The sequence below is a fragment of the Peromyscus leucopus genome, chromosome 18, assembly GCF_004664715.2.
Source record: "Peromyscus leucopus breed LL Stock chromosome 18, UCI_PerLeu_2.1, whole genome shotgun sequence".
In the NCBI taxonomy this organism is placed as follows: Eukaryota; Metazoa; Chordata; class Mammalia; order Rodentia; family Cricetidae; genus Peromyscus; species Peromyscus leucopus.
This window is the reverse complement of record NC_051078.1, coordinates 14,021,401-14,030,499: the sequence shown is the minus strand read 5'-3', so window position 1 is coordinate 14,030,499 and position 9,099 is coordinate 14,021,401.

Below are 9,099 nucleotides of genomic sequence, written 5' to 3'. Positions count from 1 at the left end.
GGGCTGAGAGTTGCAAATGCCAAGAATGGCTTTGCATAGTAAATGGAATAGAACAGCTCTGAACTATAGCTTACTTTTCCTGGTTTGGTCTGACAGAATGATTGAATGCTTTTGTACAAAAATCAGAGCCTTAAAAACAAGGATTTGGTGAGATTGTAAAATGGTGTGCCACTTTGGCAAAACAGTTTGGTGGTTGGTCAAAATGCAAAACATTGTTACTCTGTTACTCAACAATTCTACCCTTAGGAATATATCTTCAAACTACTGAAAATGTGCACCTATGAAACATGTACATGAAGGTTTACAGCAGTGTGTTGCTAATAGTAAAAAAGTTAAAACAACTCAAATAGCTATCAAATACTGGAGAAAAATAAAATGTGGCTTATTCATACAATAGAGTATTATAAGACATAAAAATGAATGAGAAACTGACAGATTAAATGACTTTGGTGAAACTTCATAATTTCATTTGTAGATCTTTCCATTTCTAATTTATAAATACATTTAGGGTTATAAATTATAAATGTACTTCCTCCTGTCAACATTGTATACTTCTATTTGATGATTTCTGTGTCAAACATTATATGGAAATGTTTCCAAGTATTTTCTGTATTAACTGTGAATAGAACAAAATAAATTGCCTGTGATGGGGAAAAAAAAAAAAAAAAAAAAAAAAAAAAAAAAAAAAAAAAAAAAAAAAAAAAAAAAAAAAGACTGATGATGGTCTGGGTTCAAAACCCTCTCTGGCAAGTGGAGCAAGCTAAGTAGATATTTCTCTCTCCGAGTCTGTTTCCTCGTTGCCAGGTAAATGCCCATGCACCTGTTTGCAGGCTTGCTGGGTTGGGAGATAGTGCGTGACAGCTGCCTATCGTTATGGTCAGGACAAAATCTCCTTTATATGCTGACTCCTGCCCGGCTCTAAGGCATTGTGCTGTGTTCAGGAACAGTAACACCTGGCTAACAAGACAGTCCCAACAAAGGAACTTGAAGTAAAGGATGATTTCCATAACCCGTGGAGGGTTAGTCGGTCAGTGCCTCAGAGGAGCATTCAGAAGGTGACGGTAGCATCCTGGAGTCAAAGAACAGAAAGGGGGTTTAATTAGGGCCAGAGCCAAGAGGGACAAACTGCCCTGGCACCTGGAAGGAGGCAGAGGCAATAGCTTGGCTCCAAGGTCCTACCTCTCCCCTTACAAAGCTGCCAGATCCAATTCATTGCAGCCAGCCAGGTAGTCTGAGTGAGGCACTCCATCGGGGCCAATGTATAGCTGGAGAGAGTGAGCAGAAAGGGGGTGCAGTTAACAGAGTGGGAAGCCAAGGACAGCCAACCAGAAAGCAATAAGAGGGATACATCTCTGCCAACAACCTTTCACCTCTGGAAGGACTCGTGGCTTTACTACCCTTTCAGATAGTTGGTGGAATCTACCTTGGGTTCATTTTTACACAATACATAAAACAGTGTGAACTTCCTGTATGTATTCAAACTGTTTGGCCAGAAGAATCACCTAGCTGGTATGTCTGTAGTCTACTGGTCATGGTGCTGAGTTCCAGGCAAGGCCTCAGTAAATAATTGCTGAATGGCACCCTAATTGAGGAAAGCATGGACAAGAATGGGGGACGTTTCTACCACTGAGAAATAGTGTAGCTCCCCAGCATTGATTATATTTTAAAACCTTGTCTCTGTGTTGTATAATATTAATTTTTAATTGAAACATATTGTCTGTCTCTATAGAGTACACTATGATAATTTGGCCCATGTACGTAATAAGTGATTAAATCATGATGATAAGCCCATCTACTTCTTCAAATATTAGTCATTTTTATGTGTTGGAAATTTGTAACTATTTTGAAATATATCATTCGTGGTTGTACTCAGTAAGTTTCCTAGTGTACTACAGAGTACTAGAATTAATTCTCCCTGTTTAATTGTGTTCTGGTTTTCTCCATCCAACTTCTTTCCTCCCCTCTCTCTCAAATGCCCTCTCCATCTCTGATGACCACTGTTTCACTAGGTTGTTCTACAAGATCAACATCACAGTTTGCACCAATGAATGTGAGCATAGGACATTGTCTTTGTCTCTCACTTTTTCACTGAACATAATGACCCCCGGTTTTATGGGTTGATACAAGTGACAGGATTTTGTTCATTCTGTTTTTTGGTTGGAACTATTCTATACATGCACTGATGGACATCTAGCTTGATTCAAAATCTTAGCTACTATAAATAGTGCTTCAAAAAATATGGGTCTGTCAGTATTTCCTTGGCATAATGATTTCACCTCCTTTGGATGTATACACAGTAGTGGGACTTCTGGATGACATGGTAGTTCTGTTTTTAGTTTTTTGAGAATTTTAAGGCATTATGTGTTACCCAATATGTTTTTTTAGCTTGTTTCTTTTTTTGCAGCAAATACTTGAGAGAAAAACATTTTAAAGGACTAAAGATTTATTTTGGATCACCACAGGTCAGGGATCCCAGTCTATTGTTGGCCGGTACCATTGCCTTTAGTCCCACGGTAAGGCAGAAACATCATGGAGGAGGAGACGACAGGACAAGGCTGCCTCTTTCACATCATAATGGAAACAGAGAGAGAGACAGTGACAGAGGAACCAGAGCAAGATGCCCTTCAAAGGTGTATTCCCAGGGACCTGCTTCCTTCAGCTCAGGCCTACTTCCCACAGTTTCTACCACTTCCACAAGTAGTATCTCCCCTGGGGTCCAAGCTTCAACGTGTGAGTCTGTGGCCGACATTTCATATTCTGCCCTGGCCCCAAGGGCACATGAACAACTCATAATGCAAAATGCATTCAGTCCATGTCACAGAGCCTCCAAGGTCTCACCATTTCCAGCATCGTTCAGAAGACCAATTTGAAAGCCTCTGAGGCTCAAGGCAAACTTTACCACGAGTCCTTAAAAATTCAAAGAAAATGGTAAACATACAACATATAATAAGACATAACAAATATTCCTATTCCAAAAGGGAGGAATGGGAGTATAGAAAGGACTGGCAAGACCAAAGCAAAACCAAAACTCAGCAGGCCAAACACTAAATCCTGTAGCTCTGTGACCAGCATCCAGACACATGGTGGGATGTGAGCCCCAGAGGTCTTCAGCAGCTCCGCATCTGTGACTTGGCCATTGCCAGCCACGTGATCCTTCTCATAGCCTGGCTCTGCTCAATGTCCATAGCTTTCCTTGGCAAATGTCCCACATTCCTGCCACCTCTAACTTCTTAAAGAGCTCATTATATCTTCAACTTCTTCTTGTGGCTTCACACGTTGCCCTCACAGAAGTTCTTGCAGAAACTGACCCTGCTGCACACTGATTGGCTTCCCAGGCTTTCCTCTGAAATCTTAGTGGAAGTTGTCATGTCCCCATAACTCTTACCTTCTGCTTATCTGAAAAATCACCATTGCATGACAATACCAAGATCTACTGGCACCTTGAGCAGTATTGGGACCCTTTGGTCATGGCTCCAGTGGCTGCTGAGTGCATGGAAAATATTCCACTAGAAAACACTGTGCAATCAGGAAATCCTGGAGTAGCTCTCCTCAAGGGTTGCATCTCTCAAATTTATTCTTTCACACTGCACTGACTGGTTTTGTGCATCTACTTGACACAAGCTAGAGTCTCCAGAGGAAGGAACCTCAGTTGAGGAAATGTCTCCATGAGATCCAGCTGTAAGGCATTTTCTCATTTAGTGATCAATGGGGAAGGGCCTAGTCCATGGCGGGTGGTACCACCCCTGGGCTGGTGGTCCTGGCTTCTATAAGGAAGCAATCTGAGCAAGCCAGGGGAAGCAAGCCAGTAAGCAGCACCCCTCCATGGCCTCTGCATCAGCTCCTGCCTCCAGGTTCCTGCCCTGTTTGAGTTCCTGTCCTGACTTCCTTCAGTGATGAACAGCAATGCTGAAGTGTAAGCCAAATAAACCCTCTCCTTCCCAACTTGCCTTTTGGTCATGGTGTTTTGTCACAGCAATAGACACCCCAACTAAGACACCTCCTTTGAGTCTGTGATGGGTGGTGTCTAATCAATGTATCTTTCTGTTGTTTCAATGCTCACTACTTAGTTTATTTTTTCTGAATTAAAAACTATTTTATTTAGCTCTATGTATATGGGTGTTATGCATGCATGTATGTCTATGCATCACATTTTTGCCTGGTACCTAAAGAGCAGCACCTGGTGCCTAGAAAGGCCAGATGAGGGCATCAGACTGCCTGGACTCCAGGTTACAGGCAGTTGAGAACCTCCATGGAAACACTGGAAATTGATCCTGGAAGAGCAGCCTGTGCTCTTAACGAAGCCATCTTCCCAGGCCTTTGCTTCTGTTTAAAGGCGGTAATCTCTTCAGAAGCCAGACTCTCTACTTGATTTTCAAAATGTGAGTTTTCTAGGTCTTGGTGTTCTATGGTTTGCTCCCAGGTCTCACTGCAAACACGACTAAAAGCTGCTAGAAACAATCCTATGATGGGGACCTGTCTAGACATTTCCTTCACCTCGTTAGTTACTAATATCTTCTTTAAATTCTACCTCCTGCAGAGTCTCAGGACATAGACAGAGTGTAGGCAAGGTCTTGCCAGATTTTAACACAAATGGCTTTTAGTCTAAATCCTAAAGAACTCTCTATTTTCATGTGACACCACATAGGCATACTCTTTACTATCCAGATTTGTGCCAGGATTCCTTTCTTCTGAACTACCACCACAACTACCCATTTATCCCTGCTTGCATAATATTAAGGCTCCTGTAACCCTTGTTTCCAAACTTTTCCAAAGTCCTCTCACACACCAGTCCCACGGGCTGCTGAACCATGACATCAAGAAGCCACGACGGTACTGATCCCACTTCTTGAGGCCAATCTTCTCCATTACTCAGTACGTTTTGTCATTGTAAGAAATATCAGAGAAAACACTATGTTTTAAAAAAAGGGAAAAGAGGTAGGCTCACAGTTTACTAGATCAGTCTATTGTCTGCAGGCTTCCCTGGCTGTGTAGATACATCATGAGGAAAGGCTCTGTGGAATAAGACTGTTGATCCCACATTAGGCAACAAAGGAGAACAGGCAAGGAGGGATATCTTTCAAAGACCCAGCCTCAGTGGCCCACCTCCTCCAGATCAGCACCACTTACTCAGTCCACCAGATTCCAAAATTAGTGCCACCAGCCAAGGACTAAGCCTTCAGGATGTAATCTATGTAATCGAGCCTGCAGGGAACATTTTATACACTGCGTACAGCATCTGTCTCCTCAAGGAGTTTTAGTCTTCAAGAACTTGAGTTTACTCTACCATTCCCTCCTCCTCATTGACTAGCAATTGGGAAACTCAATACCCCTTCCATAATCAGACATCCTACAGAGGCATATCCTTTTATTATGGAAAATAATCTCCCTGCTCATGATTCCATTCATTGGCTGAGCCTTATTTTTTGAAGTCCATTAGGGTTAGAGTTATATCTCCCTAAAATCCACACATTGAAACCCACTCCCCTGGCACCTTACAGCGTGACCTTATTTGGCAAAAGAACTATTGTAGATGTAATTAGTTAAGCTAACAACACACTTGAGTAGGGTAGGGCCCCAATTCAGCATGTCTGTTATCTTTATAAAAGGGGAAAAATATGAATGAAATGATTGACTGATAAACCTACAAGCCAACAAGCTACCGGGGACTTGAGGAAATGTCTAGACTAGATCCTTCCCTCAGAGTCCTCAGAAGAAGCCATTTTCAACATACCTTAATCTCCAAGTTCTCGCCCTTCGGACTTCTGAGACAATACAATCACTTCTGTTGCATAGGCCACCTACTTTATGGTACTTTATTGAGGTAGCATTAGGAAATTCACACGGGTTACTAGAGATAACAGTGACAGATGCTCGTACATCCTAAGTTCTCATGCTGTACCGAGGAGGGCGCACTTCTTGAGTATGATGTGGCACTATTTTCATCCTCATTCTGTCTATGTTGTAGAGAGAGTAATGGGCCAACACAGAGGTCCACATCCTGATCTTTGCAACTTGTAGATATGTGAGATTAGAGGAAAGGGGGAATCAAGTTTGTGGTTGGAATTAGGGTTGCCAATCAGCTTGAAACATAGCAACAATCCAAGATATTCTAAATATTGCAATGGAATTATGAGAAACATTTCTGAAGAATGGAAGATGTAGATGTAACCAACCGTCTTATTAAAATAAGAAACACAGAACCAATGTAAAAGAGAAAACCAAGAGGGCAGAGCTCAGAGCAAAAACGTTACCCTTCCTGCAGCGCTCCTAGCTCTCCGAAAGAGACCTATTTCCTGTGTGTCTGTTTTTAAATAGTCTTTCTGTTCTGCCTTCTCATTGGTTGTAAACCCAAACACATGACTGCCTCGTCACTGTCTGAATGTACAGCCCTCTAGGTCTTAAAGGCGTATGTCTCCAATGCTGGCTGTATCCCTGAACACACAGAGAGCTATGGGATTAAAGGTGTGCGCCGCCGCCGCCGCCGCCGCCGCCGCCGCCGCCGCGCCACCGCCGCGGCGCTCTTTCTATGGCTCTAATAGCTCTGACCCCCGGCCACTTTATTTATTAACATACAATTAAAATCACATTTCAGTACAAATAGAATACCACCATAGGAAATGCTGGCCATAGGCATATAAGACAGTGAGCCTTGTCCAGGTGGCTTTGAAGATGGGGGAATGGGATGATTAGCCAAAGAATGCAATCTGCCTAAAGAAGGTGGAGAAGACAAGGAAATGGATTCTTCCTAGAGCCCCCAGGAAGAACACAGCCCCACTAACTTCTTCTTGGTTGATCCCAGGGAGACCTACTTTAGAGTTTAGCCTTTGGAAGTGAAAGACAACACATTTATGCTGCTTTTAGTCACTAAATGAATGGTAATTTGATACATTAATAATAGTAAATGAATACACCCCACTTTGCGATAAGAGATCTGAGATTTAGAGAGTTTATATGACTTGTCCAATTAGTAAATGACAAAACCAAAATTGGAAGTCAGGTCCCTAAAACACAGCCCCTCTGTTTCTATCTACCATGATAATTTGCAAAATCAAACTCTAATCCCTTTCCACATGACAGCAGTTCAATCACACATCAGGTCTGTCTTCAGAGTTCTCGAAAAAGTAACTTCTTAAACTAGTCCTCAGATGACAGTTCCCAGTCTCCTTGCTTCCTGCAAAATATGGCACCCAAGTTGAACACAGTGCCAGTATGGCTCTGATATCATGTTGGGGGACTTCCATCAGTCTTTTGCCAAAGTCAGAATTATAGTTCAAAACTGAAACATCACTTTTGAGTTGAAAAATGAAGTGATAGTTTTCTTCTATTGGCAAATCGGCTGTGAACTTAATGTTCGTACAAAATGAGTCATTTGAGTTGGAACACCGATTTATTTGAGCAGCCCGGTCGACGTCACTATGAGAAAAGTGCCATTGCTTTGTCCCAACATAGATAATCTCTTGAGGATCTCAGCGTTTGGCTGGAGCTCTGATGGCTCAGGCCCCTTCCTGCCTCCACTCCCTGCCTCCCAGGTCTGAAGGAAGTGTGGAATGATGAAGACTTACTTGGCTACCCTTGCTCAACCAGAGACAGAAGCAGTTATTTGAGACAGTTTTTATGGGGATGAGTACCTCGAATTGGAGGCAAGATCCGTGTAATAAAAACTGGGTAAGAACCTTGATTTCGGGTGTGACATAAGCCCCATGGACAGGAAAAATGGCTAGTACTCAGCACACAAGAGTCAGATGTTACATTTAGTGAACTAGTCATTAAACATAACCACTGCTAAAAACTAAACCTTATAAGCCTACAGCTTAAATTACGTTGAAGATACTGGTAAATCAAAACTTGAACTCATCTCTTCCTAATAAATTTGTTATTATCCCTACTCTTGAGGTTATGTTGATTGAATATGGCTGAAATATTATGGGATGCCATTACTGTACATCTCTTTCCAACTCCAAGCTCAGGGTCATCACACTGATAGATTCTAGTCAGCAACACTGGGAATATTTATACCAAGAGATCAGCAAGTGCTCTAAATGAGGGCATTCTTCCTATTCCTTGGCTGGTTGTCAAACAATTCCCAACACACCACTTCCTGGCAGAAAGCCTTCCCACCCTCGCCCCCGGACACACACAAACTCGTCACCCCACTTCCCCCAGTGAGAAATTATGTCATCAGTCTTCATTTCATCCACTAACCCTCAAGCTCAAAGCAAACATTTCTGGAGATCTTCTTTTAAACATCCTTTCGTGGGGCTTGGAAGACTGTATTCACACATTTATAGCTCATCTGTTCCCTCTTCATCTCAGAGAGGCTTTGAATTCTATAATAACACTGGGTTAGCATTTGGGGTATGCTATCTCAGAGAGTAGAATTTTAGAAACTAATGGGAATATGGCGATGCTTTTTGGTGTGTCTTGGCCTCTGATGTGTGGAATATGACAAATCCCCTGGGGTAGCCCTCTTCCTAAATTATCTTTTTGTGTTCATGATACTCGAATCTGTTAATTAAAGATATACTGGGGTTTCTCTTAGCCTCCCAAGATGTCATTAACTTCATAACTTAATCAAAACTCTCAGGATTAAGGCCGACACGGTTAAAATATTTTGGAAAAGTGGTAGGTTTGTTCCTTTGTTTAGGTAAAACAGTAGAGAGAGAAATTTGTTTAATTATTAATAATTACGTAGTTCTTATTTTCTTCTGTTAGGATCAATTGTCGGGGTATTAGGGAGCTAGTAGTAGAGCACATGTCCAAGATGGGAGACACAGAGTTCCACCCCTCAAACTAAGAAAAACTCAGATGGTACTGACCACCGAGTCCCCAGAGTTCATCAGCCTCAAGAAAGAGCCCAAGGCTGGTAAAGAGGAATTCTTCAGCTTGATGGCGGGAATGGAGGAGGGAAGCCAGGGGAGCAGCTGGGTAGATGGCTCAGTTGGTGAAGGGCCTACTGTGCAGCCATGAAGACCTGTGTTCAGATCCCATGTGGAAAACCTAGGCACCATGACTCACTTCTATAACCCCGTCACTGGGATGAGGAGTGGGTGCGGGCAGATTCCTGGAACTCATCAGCCAGCTAGCTTAGGCAACCACACA